Source organism: Lepidochelys olivacea, assembly GCF_965140295.1.
Source record: "Lepidochelys olivacea isolate rLepOli2 genome assembly, chromosome: 6".
In the NCBI taxonomy this organism is placed as follows: Eukaryota; Metazoa; Chordata; order Testudines; family Cheloniidae; genus Lepidochelys; species Lepidochelys olivacea.
This window is the reverse complement of record NC_140416.1, coordinates 1,931,120-1,946,159: the sequence shown is the minus strand read 5'-3', so window position 1 is coordinate 1,946,159 and position 15,040 is coordinate 1,931,120.

The window sequence follows — 15,040 nt, the reverse complement described above, 5'->3', positions numbered from 1 at the left end:
CACTGAGCCCTCCACTCCCTGCATCACAGTGCCCCCTGCTGAGTCCCCACTCCCCCCGCTGAGCCCCCCCATTCCCTGCATCACAGCGCCCCCTGCTGAGTCCCCACTGCCCCCCACTGAGCCCCCCACTCCCTGCATCACAGCGCCCCCTGCTGAGTCCCCACTCCCCCCCGCTGACCCCCCCATTCCCTGCATCACAGCCCCCCCCACTGAGCCCCTGCCCCGCTCCCTGCATCACAGCGCCCCCTGCTGAGTCCCCACTGCCCCCCGCTGAGCCCCCCATTCCCTGCTGCACAGCGCCCCCTGCTGAGTCCCCACTCCCCCCGCTGAGCCCCCCCATTCCCTGAAGCGCAGCGCCCCCTGCTGAGCCCACCACCTGCTCCCTGCAGCACAGCGCCCCTTATTGAGTACCCGTTCCATCCCCCACTGAGCCCCCGCCCCCACCCCCACCCCCACCCCACAGCACAGCACCCCTTACTGCTCTGAGCCCCATAAACTTTGCAGGAATCTTCGCATCCCAGATCCCCACATGGGGCCCTTTGGAGAAGCACTGACAGTAGGAAATACGCTTCTGCTCCCGGCAGCCCCCGTCGCGCCCGCGTTCCCCTTGCACCAGGGATCTGGCATGGGAAGAGCTGAGCCTTGCAACCGCCCTGGAGCTGAACTCCTTGTTCCCCTGCTGCCCCACCCCAGAGCTGGCTGCATATCGGCGCCAGGCAAGCCATCCCCATGCAGCGACATTATCCAGCTGTTCCCCAGTTGGCCCACCCCAGAGGTGGCTGCATCTCAGCACTGGGCAAGCCATCCCTGTGCAGTGTCACTTTGGGGCAAACCATAGCCCAGGCGTTACATGCTCGCGACTATGACCAGATTTTACAGCTGCCTCAAGTGCAGAGGTAAGTCCAATAAAGATCTTACCTCACCCTCCTTGTCTCTCAAGTACACAGAAAAAGCAAAACACCCTCAGAGCCACCTATTCTCAGAAAGAAGACGTCTCCTGGAATTTATTCAGGCTCCAGCCATAGCGTGCAAAGCAAATTCCTCGCAAATAGTAAACTATTCAATGCTGGGGAATAGCTGCACAGTGACGCCACACGGGGATGGCTCGCCCAGTGGTGAGATGCAGCCACCTCTGGGGTGGGGCAGCTGGGGAACAGCTACACAGCAATGCAGATAAGCTATTACCAGCAGGACAGTGGGGTGGGAGGAGGTATTGTTTCATATTCTCTGTGTATATATAAAGCCTGCTGCAGTTTCCACGGTATGCATCCGAGGAAGTGAGCTGTAGCTCACGAAAGCTCATGCTCTAATAAATTGGTTAGTCTCTAAGGTGCCACACGTCCTCCTTTTCTTTTTGCAAATCAAAACAGATGACCTCAGAAACAAAAACAAAATTGCCATCTAAGCTCTATAAATTTGAATCAAGCAGCGTCTCACCCTGACGGTACAAGCAGTTTGCAAATCTTTCATACACAAGCTTGAATCCACCTTTCCTGCCTGGGACCCTCCTCCTGTTCAAAGTCTTAGTCCTGCAGACATGCTTCCAGGTGTTGAGTTGTGGGGAGGGAGTGGGGCCAAGTGATTATGTCACTGTCTCCTTTTATGGCTTCTTCCATGTGGAGGGAACTTCATCGTTCCAAGCAAAGTCCCCAGTATAGTTTGTAGAAAAGTACAGACACAAGATGGAGTCCAGTGTCACATGATCTAGTCACATGCCCTAGCGTGCTTCGATGAGACATAGCAGCCATTACTCATAGACTGGCTGGAGCCTCCACAAGAAAGTCCATCAGGTGGCAATAGGCTTCTTCTAAGGCCAATTCTGTTTCTTAATGGGCCATTACCTGGAATGGTTCTTCCACAATGTGCTGGCTAGACCGGATGTAAACTACCTTGTGGGTGTCACCCAGGAGCAAATGCAGCTGGAATACTGGTTCATAGTCATTATTCATAACTTCAGCTACAAAACATATCTGTGCATGCAAACAGGGTAATCATATTCGGCAAATCATAACTTCTCCACTGATACCTTACATGACAAACTTCATATAAAACGTATTATAGTCATATCACTGTGGTAAATATGGGGGGGCTCGGGTGTTGCTCTGGGGTACAGAATGTCAGACCCTGGAAAGATCTCATTTTGCAAAGCCAGGACCTCACTCAATGCAAAGGGCATCAGACAGCTCGGGGGGGGCGGTGGGGGCTGCGTAGGAAGAAGGTGGAGGAGTGATTCTGAAGGCCAGATCCCCAGCTGGGATCACTCAGCTGTCACTCCACTGGGGTCAATGGGGCCAGATCCCCAACTGGGATCACTCAGCTGTTGCTCCATTGGGGTCAATGGGGCAGATCCCCAGGTGGGGATCTACCTCTAACTCTTGACTTCTGCTGCCCCATGCACAAATCTGTCTGGTCCCACGGGTCACTCTGGCTATGGATTCCCTTGGAACAGCAGAATCCCAACCCCCATGTCGACCCCCTGGTACTCTATCTCCTCTGTCTCGCCCCCACCTCCGCACCCATTTCTCCTTTGAACAGCAAGCCCAGGTCCCCTCCCCTCTTTACAGAGCCCCAGTGCTAAGGGTGATCCCTGACAAGAGTTTGGGGTTCATTCTTCAGGGTTTCAGCCAGTCACCTGTAGGGGTCAGGAAGGAATTCACACCCTATCTGCCCCATTGCACAGCTGGCCAACAGTATCTGGGATTGTCTGTCCCCCGCTTCCTCTGAAGCATCAGGGATCAGCCACCCCTGGAGACAGGACACTGATGGGGTGGCCTGTGCCCCGAGCCGCTCCAGAGAATCCTTGTTCTGCTGGCGGGTCTGGCTCATGTGCTCAGAGTCACCAGATTGGGGGTGGGAAGGAATCTCCCCTGGGTCAGAAGGGCAGGCAGCTTGTGGGGGGTTGCTGCAACATGGGGTGCGCATGGCCTGCAGGGTTGTCTGGGGGTGTCTCACCTATTCCATTGCCTGCCACCGCAGGAGCCAGGGACATCGGGGGAATCTCGATCCCTCCTGCTCTCTGCCCATAGCACGCAATGGTTTGGTCTCCTGTGCACTGAAAGAGTCTAACCCACGTGAGTGGGCAGAACACGGGGGGCTGGGGGAGGGATTCTCTGGTCTGTGCTATGCAGGAGGGCAGACGAGCTGATCTAAGGGGTCGTTCTGGCTTTCGACTATGTGAAGCTCATTTCTGCCTCAGTTACAAGGGGTGGGGGCCACTGCATGGCTGAGCCAGGCAGGAAGCAGATTTCCCCTGGCCCTAATTTGGTTCTTTTAGTGCTGCACCCTCAAGCCTCTATGGCAGGGGTTCTCAAACTGGGGGTGGGGACCCCTCCGGGGGTCGCGAGGTTATTACCTGGGGGGGTCGCAAGCTGTCAGCCGCCACCCCAAACCCCACTTTGCCTCCAGCATTTATAAGGGTGTTAAATAGATTAAAAAGTGTTCTTTTAATTTATAAGGGGGGGGGGGGTTGTACTCAGAGGCTTGCTATGTGAAAGGGATCACCAGGACAAAAGTTTGAGAACCACTGCTCTATTGCGTAGTAAGCAGGGGGTTCTGTTTTTACCGCTGCCCCCAGCGGCTGCAATCGTGTGTGTGTGTCCACACTGCCCCTAGTGACTCTGTGTGTGTCTGTCCCTCCATCCGTCCTCTACTGACTCTGTGCGGGTGCCCCACATACGTCAACGCCACCTGTCGCTCAGCTGGGATCTGCAGTCTTCCGGAGGGACGTCCCGTTGGCCTTTCATCCGGCACAGCTCTTTCTCCACTTTAGCCAAGCTCTTCCACGGACCCCCTTGGAGCCTCCGCATTTCCCTCTTGTACTTTGCCACGTCCTGTATTTCCGCCCTGATTTCTTCGACGCGCTCCAATGCAGTCCGACGTTCTCCACCACCCTCCTCCACCTGGATCCCGAGCTTCCGTGCCGCCACGGCCATGTCTCGGATGCTCACACTCTTGGGAGAGGAGCTCACGACGCTCCATAGGGTGGATCGCAGCCTTCTGACCAGCTCCGCGCCATTGTTGCTGTCATAAATATGAAGGGAAGGGTAAGCACCTTTCTGTATACAGCGCTATAAAATCCCTCCTGGCCAGAGGCAAAATCCTTTCACCTGTAAAGGGTTAAGAAGCTAAGGTAACCTCGCTGGTACCTGACCCAAAATGACCAATGGGGGACAAGATACTTTCAAATCTGGGGGGATGGGGGGGAAAGGCTTTTGTCTGTCTGTGTGATACCTTTGCCGGGAACAGATCAAGGACGCAAGCCCTCCAACTCCTGTAAAGTTAGTAAGTAATCTAGCTAGAAAATGCGTAAGGTTTTCTCTTTTTTTGGCTTGTGAAATTCGCTGTGCTGAAGGGAATGTGTATTCCTGTTTTTGTGTCTTTTTGTAACTTAAGGTTTTGCCTAGAGGGAGTCTCTATGTTTTGAATCTGACTGCCGGTAAGATTATCTTCCGTTCTAATCTTACAGAGAGTCTTTTATCTTTGTTTTGTTCTTTCTAATAAAGTTCTGGGTTTTTTTTTAAGAATCTGATTGGGTTTGTAGGGTCCTAAGAAACCCAAGCTGGTTTGTGCTCAACTTGTTTATTCTTAAGCCTCCCGAGGAAAGGGGGTGTAAGGGATGGGGGGGATCGCTGGGGGAAGAGGAACTCCAAGTGGTCCTTTTCCCTAGTTCTTTGTTAAAGCGCCTGGTGGTGGCAGTGTACCCTAGCCCAAGGGCAAAGATTTTGTGCCTTGGGGAAGTTTTTAACCTAAGCTGGTAGAAATAAGCTTAGGGGGTCTTTCATGCAGGTCCCCAAGTCTGTACCCCAGAATTCAGAGCGGGGAAGGAACCTTGACATTTGCTGTGCTCTGGCACCAGAAATTGTGGTTTGTTCCTGTCCAGCTGCAGGGCTAATTTCCCGAGGAGTCCCAGCGTTTCCTGGGCTTTCCCAGCCCTGGCTGGGATGATTTAGTTGGGGATTGGTCCTGCTTTGAGCAGGGGGTTGGGCTAGATGACCTCCTAAGGTCCCTTCCAGCCCTGATAGTCTATGAGTCTATGATTGTTAGAGATGAAGTAGTTTTCAGCGGCCGATCCCTGCAGGGATGAGAACAGCGCGTGTTCTCTCTCACCGATGCTCTCAGTACCTACGAACGCTGCTGAGGAGACCACTGTTAAAAAACGAAACTGCAGCCAGTGGGACTCAGTGTCTCTCCGCAGATTTGTAACCACAACGGGCTCTGGGAAAAAGATCTGAACTCTCCCTCCCCCCAGGGAAATACCAGGAAATCTCAACCAGCCCATCTGTGATTTCAAGCATCCTCATTCTGCTTCAGAGTTAAACTGTGTTGAACTGTGGGGCTCAATTCCCTCCCTCCATCCCTATAGCAGCTCCCAGTTCCCTTCCCCTGGTGGCTCCATTTCCACCCCCACTAACATAATCAGCCGTGGAATAGTGACAACTGCTATTGTTACATGCCATCATTAGACTCCAGAGTCAACACGGGGAGACACGATAGATGTGACCACTCCTCACTTCCTTGTGTTAGCTCCCAGTTCCCCTTGCCCCACATGGGCTCCACTCCCACACATCTGCTGAGACTATGAGCAATGACAGAGTGAAAACTGACTTTTTAAAGGGTTTTCATTAGGCTTCAGAATCAACAGGAGTTAAACTACAGACCTGAATCCTTGTTCGGTCTCTCCACAGCAACTCCCAATTACCCCTTCCCTTATTGGTGTCACGTTCATGCCCTTCTCCTGCCTCATCCACCAAATGATCAACACGTCGATGTACACTGACGTGCCAGCAAGTGACATCATTAGCTTCAAGTGTGAACAAGCCCCTGGAGACAAATGTGGCCAGTTCGCTCTGCTCAGAGCTGTTGTGTCAGGCTCTCTGCAGATTCTGGCAACAGTCACACTGGTTGGATGGCTTTCTTTGCAGCCACGAGGACTAGAGAATTAATTTTTGAAACGAAGGCTGAGGTGTTGCAGAATCTAGTTATTCCACACCGGCCTCAGAGACACATCAGCCAGGCTGGGTGTTGGCGAGCAGGGGAGTGCTCTTGTCCTTATGGCCCAGGGAGGATTCCAGGACTGCTGGGTTCACCTCCCAACACCCTGTGTGACCATGGGCAAGTCACTGAATTGTGCTGTGCCTCAGTTTCCCCTCCACACGCTGGGCCTGTCTTGTCTGTTTAGACAGTGAGTTATGAGGGTGAGGGACTGGCTCCTACAGGGCTCAGCGCCCCCATTATGTGCGCGCTGATCTCAGCGACCCCAACAAACGGTGTCTCTCTTGCCAGAAGCACTCCATTTCCAACCCCCAGCTGTGAGCAGAAATCTTGCCCTTGCCCTTCTGCCTGCTTCTCCGCTGTCTGGCCTCATGCTGCCCTGGCCCCTCCCTCCATCAGGGCAGGGAGCACTTTGTAGGGAAAGGGAGGCATGTGTCCGAAATACGTTGCTCTCCCCTTCATCCACTGGCCCTCACCCACGCTGAGCTGGCTCATGACAGAATCTCAGCTGGCAAATGATTGGCTGGTTTGGCAGCTTTCCATGGGCCCAGCCGCACACACACAGACACAGACTACGCCAGTGTGTATGACTCATTTAGGAAGTATGATGAAAGCCTGAATAGATCTCTGTGCATGCAAATCTGCTCTAACCCTCTCGACCTCACTCCCCTCCCAGAGCTGGGGAGGGAATCCAGGAGTCCTGGCTCCCAGCCCCCCCTGCTCTAACCCACTAATCTTAAATACTCAAAGGAAATACGATCCCTAAATACCCACATAGCCCGTGGAACTCATTGGCACAGGATGTGAGTCAGGATTCGGAACAGGATCTTCACATGAAGAATGGAAAGAGCCAGAGTTATACTCCTATGGGTTTAAAACAAATATGTTTGGAAGGGATGTAAATGTCATGCTCCAAGGCTTAAACTACCCTCTGATTAATGAGGGTCAGGAGGAAAGTGACCCCAGGAGGGCAGGTTATTCCAGAATTGGCCACAGTGTAAGACTGGATACCAGGCTAGATGGGCCCACTGGTCTGACCTGGGGTGGCAGGGAGATGGCAGGCTAGATGGGTCTATAGGTGTGATCCAGAATTGCAGGGAGGGGGCGGGATACTAGGCTACATGGGCCTATGGGTCTGACTCTGATCTGGCAGGGGTGGGGTGGGAAATCAGGTTAGATGGGCCCATTCCCATGGTTCTGATCTTGGAAGCGGAGCAGGGTTAGGGTTAGCATAGGGGTTAAATTAGGGTTAGGGGAGGAGAGCTGGGATAATGTTGAAGCAGGCCTTAGGGGTAGAGTAATGGAGTTAGGTTAGGGTTAGAATAGGGAGCAGGGCCGGGGAGCCGGCTGGACAATCAGACCTGCTCTGGGGAAATGCTTTACAGGGCCAGCGGAGAGATTGGCTTTAACCAGTGCTCGGGCTCGCCTCCCTAGCAATACACATGACACATTGTGTTCAACTCAGAGAGTTACCTCTAAAAACTAAGGCCGTTCCCAGACAGAAAACTTCATTGTGTTCCAGCTAAGGCTGCTAAGTGCCCTTTAAGAGACGACAATCCATGACAAATATCCAGACATTAAAATCAGGGGGGAAAAGTTGGTTTCTTTAGTTGGGGTTGGTCCTGCTTTGAGCAGGGGGTTGGACTAGATGACCTCTGAGGTCCCTTCCAACCCTGATATTCTATGAGTCTATGAAATCATGAGCTCAATTGTCAAAAACAGCCACATTTTAATTACTATTAATTATGGAAGTACTAATTCAGGTTCCATAATCAAGGTGAGCTTTGCATTTATAGCAGATATTCAGCCTCTTCATTACACATGAAAAATACAACATATTCTCCCCAAAATGATAACAATGACTCTTTGAATATCATATTAATTTTCCAGAACAGTTTATAGACAGGCAAGGGACTTACTTTTAAGGGTAAGTGAGTCCTGTTTGGTTTATCATAGATAGGGCCCTAACAAATTCACAGTCCGTTTTCATAAATTTCTCTGTCATAGCATTTTAAAAATCTTGAATTTCACGGTTTCAGACATTTAGACGTTACATTTCACACTGTTGTAACAAAACATGAATAACGTATTTTTAAGTGGCAAAATATAAACATGTAAAGCCCATAAGACTCAGGATTTCTCAAACTGGGGGTCCCGACCCAAAAGGGGTTCACAAGGCTATTGTGTGTGTGGGTCACGGGATTGCCACTCTTACTTCTGCGCTGCCTTCAGAGCTGGGTGGCCAGAGAGCAACGGCTGCTGGGCAGGAGTCCAGTTCTGAAGGCAGCTCTGCCGCCAGCCGCAGCCCAGAAGTAAGGCTGGCATTACTGGGACCCCACTAAAATAGCCTTGCTCCCCCTCTTGGGTTGGGACCCCCAGTTTGAGAAATGCTGTGTACTTTTGTATACTTTTACCCTATACAAAGAAACAGATTTCATGAGGGAGACTATAATTCACGGTCCGTGATGCATTTTTCATGGCCGTGAATTTAGTAAGGCCCTAATCATAGATAACAAGGCTTGGCCAAATATGACTTTTATTTTATTTTATTTTATTTTATTTTAGCATTGCAATGGCTAATATGAATGTTTCTTTTTAAGCATTGTTTTTATTTCTATCTACATTTTCACAGTTGAGCAAAATTATGCATTTTAATCATTTGTTAAATGTTTATCTATTTAAATTTTCACAGCTGTGGGAAATTATGGGGCATCCAGAAATGGGGACAGGTCAGACAACAATTATTTAATGACAAAAGTCATTGAGATTCAAAAAGTTAAAGCTTTATAACCATTCAAACACACAAACTGTCAACATCACACGTCAAAATACACAAAGGAACCCGTCATCAGCATGGACGCATGTCCTCTGGAATGGTGGTGGAAGCATCAAGGGACATATGAATCTTTAGCGCATCTGGCATGTAAATATCTTGCGACACCAGCTACAGCAGTGCCATGCAAACTCCTGTTCTCACTTTCAAGGGATATTGTAAACAAGAAGCAGTCAGCATTATCTTCTGCAAATGTAACCAAACTTCTTTGTCTGAGCAATTGGCTGAAGAAGAAGTAGGACTGATTGGACTTGTAGGCGCTAAAGTTTTACATTGTTTTATTTTTGAATGAAGGGATTTTTTGTAGGGCTGTGCGGCCTAGTGACCGGTCAGGGGTGTGAGCCGCCCCTAGGGTTGGGTGGCAGCTGGGTATGGGGACCCGGGCTCTCCCTGCTCCACGAGGTCCCAGCTCAGGACCCTGACAGTGACAAATATGCTTGCCACTGGGTCAGTGGGGAATCTGCCCGAAACACGCTGACACCTCTCGGCACAGTGACTAGCCCCCCTTAGATACTTTCTACCCTGTCCCTGGGGCAGGGCTCTAGGGTGTCTGGGCTCCTCGGTCTGTGCGGCTCTCAGCAGCTCTGTCACTCCTTGGGCATCCTCCTGGATCTCGGCATCTCTGGTTTCTGCCACCTGGGGCTTCAGCAGCTCCGGGGCTGGAGCTCATGGAGTGCACCCTCCATCTTCAGTGGTCAGCCCCGAATGAGCCAAGCTGCTCCCTTTTATACCTAGTCACCACCCGGAACATGCCCAGCAAGGCCGAGGGGGCGTGGACTCCTCGGCCCAAAGAATAGAGTTAACCCTTGCAGTACCAGTGCGGGGCAAGCAGGAGGCACTGGGGAGGAGCGGCGGGGGCAGAAAGAGGCGGGGGAGGAACGGGGCAGGAAGGGGCAAGATGGGGGTGGGGCAGGGGTGGGAAGAGCTGGGGTCGGGGCTTGGGGGAAGGGGTGAGGGCGGGGGCTGGGGCAGAGCAGAGGTCAAGCACCCCCTGGGAACTCAGGAAGTTGGGGTGTCTGCTTCCAGCCATCAGAGGTCGTCTTAAAGTTGAAAGAATGAAGACCTCAGAAAGCTTCTACAAGGAAATAATTTAATAATATTTAAATAGGAATTATAGCTTTTATGACCTCGTGCTTGAATCTTGATAATACAGTGGCATGTTTGTTTGTCTTTGATAAGACAATCTTGCTGATCTCTTTATCTTTTGTAGATTTACAATTGCCCACTGATACCTTCGACACCTTGCAATTAAAGCCTTCTGTTACACATTTGCTACAAAGCATCAATCCCAAGGACACATGTATCTCTCTCAAATCATAGCATATAAGGAAATAGTACAGACGATTAAAGGACATACACGTTATCGTGTAAACATTTTTATAGCCAATAGCGTTATCTCCTCTCACACCTGAGGCCTATTGCCATGACAGAAAACAGAATTCCTCCTAAGAAATACCTTAGCTAGCTGAAATCTTTCACATGATGAAATCAGCAATAGGTCACATGCCTGTAAGTCATTATATTCTCCAAAGATTGTGTATAATAAGAATTATGAGTACCTCTTTAATTCCGTAAAGGCGCAGGCAGGTTTGTTGTGGCTTCACGTTATCAGAATAAATTATGCAGTCTGCACAGGTAACATGCTTTTAATCATGGCATCTGCAATCTAGCAGACAAAGGTCTCAGTAGATCTGATGGCTGGAAATTGAAGCTAGCCCAATTCAGACAGGAAGAAAGGACACAATCTTTAACAGAGAGTGTGATTAACCACTGGAGCAATTTACCGAGGGCCGTAGTGGATTCTCCATCATGGACAATTTGTAAATCTGGAGTGGTTTTTATTTTTTTCCTTAGAAGACCTGCTCTAGTTTGAACAGGAATTAATTCAGGGCAGGTCTCTGGCCTGTGTTATCCAGGAGGTCAGACTGGATGACCGGAATCGTCCTTTCTGGACTTAGAGTCTGTGGATCTACAACACTGAGCTCTACCCCTACAATGTCCAACGGTACGTCACACAGTGGTCATTTCTCTCTCCCAGGTTCTGGGTTACCCATAATCCTCCGCTCACCAGGCATTTCACCCAGGCCTTGAGGGACCTCCCGGAGGATTACACCCGCAGCTCGCGGCTCGAGTACCATCAGCTGATCAACACCTACGGCACCCACTATGTGTCCCAGCTGCAGCTGGGGGGCCGGGTGCGGGACGTGACGGCCGTGAGGGTCTGTGAGGCAGCGCTGGACGGGATGACAGCTGACGCGGTCAAGGACTGTCTGAGCCTGGAGGCCTCTGCCAGCATCGGGGCCGGGAAGGGCAGGGCCCAGGCGGCCTTCAGCCAGCGTGAGAGCAGAAGAAGAAGCAGAACTTCAAGCGGAGCTTCCACGAGACCTACAGCGAGCGCCACACTGAGGTGTCGGGCGGCCACAGCCACGCTGACCTGCTGTTCTCTGAGGGGCAGGACGGCAAGGTCTGGAGAGCCTCAAAGCCAGCCATGGCCTGGTGTCCTACTCGCTGTGCCCCATCCACACCTTGCTGGGGCAGGACAACCCCAGGCAGGAAGCGCTGAGGTGGGCGGTGAACAAGTATGTCACTGAGAGGGCCCTGTGGAGGCCTGACTAACCTAATTGCCTTCTATGACAAGATAACTGCCTCTGTGGATGAGGGGAAAGCAGTGGACTTGTTATTCCTTGACTTGAGTAAAGCTTTTGACACGGTCTCCCACAGTATTCTTGCCAGCAAGTTAAAGACGTATAGGCTGGATGAATGGACTATAAGGTGGATAGAAAGCTGGCTAGATCGTCAGGCTCAATGAGTAGTGATCAACGGCTCCATGTCTAGTTGGCAGCCGGTATCAAGTGGAGTGCCCCAAGGGTCAGTCCTGGGGCTGGTTTTGTTCAATATTTTCATTAACGATCTGGTGGAAGGCGTGGATTGCACCCTCAGCAAGTTTGCAGATGACACTAAACTGGGAGGAGTGGTAGATACGCTGGAGGGCAGGGATAGGATACAGAGGGACCCAGACAAATTAGAGGATTGGGCCAAAAGAAATCTGATGAGGTTCAATAAGGACAAGTGCAGAGTCCTGCACTTAGGATGGAGGAATCCCATACACCGCTACAGACTAGGGACCGAGTGGCTCGGCAGCAGTTCTGCAGAAAAGGACCTAGGGGTTACAGTGGACGAGAAGCTGGATATGAGTCAACAGTGTGCCCTTGTTGCCAAGAAGGCTAACGGCATTTTGAGCTGTATAAGTAGAAGCATTGCCAGCAGATCAAGGGACATGATCTTTCCCCTCTATTTGACATTGGTGAGGCCTCATCTGGAGTACTGTGTCCAGTTTTGGGCCCTGCACTACAAGAAGGATGTGGAAAAATTGGAAAACATCCAGCAGAGGGCATCAAAAATGATTAGGGGGCTGGAACACATGACTTATGGAGAGAAGCTGAGGGAACTGGGATTATTTAGTCTGCAGAAGAGAAGAATGAGGGGGGATTTGATAGCTGCTTTCAACTACCTGAAGGGGGGTTCCAAAGAGGATGGATCTAGGCTGTTCTCAGTGGTACTAGACAACAGAACAAGGAGTAATGGTCTCAAGTTGCAGTGGGGGAGGTTTAGGTTGGATATTAGGAAAAGCTTTTTCACTAGGATGATGGTGAAGCACTGGAATGCGTTCCCTAGGGAGGTGGTGGAATCTGGTTCCTTAGAGGTTTCTAAGGTCAGGCTTGACAAAGCCTTGGCTGGGATGATTTAGTTGGGGGTTGGTCCTGCTTTGAGCAGGGGGTTGGACTAGATGACCTCCTGAGGTCCCTTCCAACCCTGATCTTCTATGATTCTATGAATCGCACCCACAGCTGCCCCCTGGGGAAGCACCGATGACTTCTACTGCTGTGTCTGCCCCGGGGACGGCTCCATCAACACCATGTGCTGCTCGCAGGGGCGGCGCCAGGGGAAGCTGGCGGTGACGGTGAAGCGGGCCAGCGACCTGTGGGGCGACTGCTCCAGCCCCACTGATGCCTACGTCAAAGGTCTCCTTCCAGGGCCAGAAGCCGCAGAAGGAAACCGTCTGGAACGCCGACAACCCAGCTTGGGGCATTCGCCCAGGCCTGGGGCCCCTATGGGTGGGGGAGACCAGCCAGCTCCGCCTCCAGGTCTGGGACGTGCAATGAACTGCTGCGCTCCGGGGAGGGTCGGCACCAGGTCTGGCACCACCCTCCCACACAGCACCTCCTTACCCCGGCACCTCACGCCCACCATCCTCCCTCGTCAAACCAACCCCTCCCCCTGCAGGCCCAGTGTTCCTCAAGGCCCCATTGTCTCAACTGGGAAGTGGCGGGTGAAAAAGCCTCACCCCAGCTGCCCAGCCGGCTGCCAGATGCTGGGTCTGGCAGGGCGGCAGCTGGCAGATGAGGGGGGACGAAGGCAGCTCTGGGCTGCGCTCAGCCTCTGAGCAGTGAATGTGGACAGAGCCCTGCTCTTTGCTGGACCCACTGGATTCAGGTAATCTAGGGGCAGGGGGGCAGGTGGGCTGAAAGTCCCTGCAGGGAGAAGCTGGCTGGGACGAGGGGTGGGGAGCAGGGGTTGGGGTCCCAGGGAATGTACCCCACTACTAAGGACCTTGCTACCCAGGGCTCCTTGTTAACCATCCTCTCCCCAAAGTTTACCGCCCTCTGCCCTCCTTTACACCCCACAACAGTGCTGTGTGGCCATTCCCAGCTGCCCCATCCCAGAGGTGGCTGCATCTCAGCATCAGGCGAGCCATCCCTGGGCAGCATCTCTGTCCAGCTGTTACCCAGCTGTCACCCAGCTGCCCAACCCCAGAGGTGGCTGCATCTTAATGCCAGGTGAGCCGTCATGACATTATAAGCAGACCTGGTTGCACTGCCTTAATAACAGACCCTGTTACAAGACCCTGTTTCCAGTTGTCTGGAACTTTGGCAAACTTTCCCCAAAAGACTGGAATAAATGGGAACAAGGAGGCTGGAGAGATTGGGGCAGGAGAGAAATGGTGAATGAGAGTTGGAGAGGGAAGGCTGGGGCTGGCTGGGCAGCGAGACTGGGACTGGGAGCTGGGGAGGAGACTGGGACTGACTGGCTAAAGGCCCTCTGCATTGCTACACGCTCGTAACACAACTCTGCACTAAGACAATGACCATTGTCCAATCTCATGCTTCAGCTGGTCACCTGCAGGGGTCAGGGAGGAATTCCCCCCCCCCTGCTTCCGCCCCCCATCCATGCACAATTGACCAGAAGTATCTGGGTCCCCTCCTCCACCAATTCCTCTGAAGCATCAGAGATCAGCCACAGCTGGAGAATAGACACTGGCTGGGCCCGTGCTCTGAGCTGGACCAGACAATCCCCATTCTGGCTGCCTGGATGGTAGGGCAGGGTTGCCGGATATGGGGCTGGGAAGGAATTTACCCCTGTCCCCGCCTCACTCAGACTGACAGGGACCATGGGAGCTTTTTGCCTCCCTCTGCAGCTGGCACCTGTTGGGATCATCGGGGCATATCTCACCTCATTCCCTGCCATGGCAAGGGCCCTGGGCATGGGTGGCACCTGGGACCTGTTCCCTGCTCCTGGGGAAGGACAGAGGCAGAGGTTCTCCAGTGCTCCCCCTGGCACCCCATAATGCCCAGCTGCCCTCAACCTGCTCCACGTGTCTACAGTCCATCATGGCACCAATCTCTCAGATCTTCTGGCCTCCACTCTGTGAAAGTACAAAGGAAGCTGGGAGTGTGGCGGGGGGAGTGGGGGAGGCTGGGACTGTGAGGAAGGGGTCAGGGGACCCCATAGGGTCAGTGGAGGAGGGAGGGAGGCATGGGTACGCCCTCTGCTTGCACTCCCCATGGCACCCTATAATCCCCAGCTGCCCTCACCCCGCGGCCTCTCCACACATCTACAGCCCATCATGGCACCCACCCCCTGAACCTCTCACAGCACCTGTCATAAATATAAAGGGAAGGGTAAACCCCTTTGAAATCCCTCCTGGCCAGGGGAAAGCTCCTCTCACCTGTAAAGGGTTAAGAAGCTAAAGGTAACCTCGCTGGCACCTGACCAAAATGACCAATGAGGAGACAAGATACTTTCAAAAGCTGGGAGGAGGGAGAGAAACAAAGGGTTTGTGTGTCTGTCTGTAGTCGTCTTGGCCGGGGACAGAACAGGAATGGAGTCTTAGAACTTTTAGTAAGTAATCTAGCTAGGTATGTGTTAGATTATGAT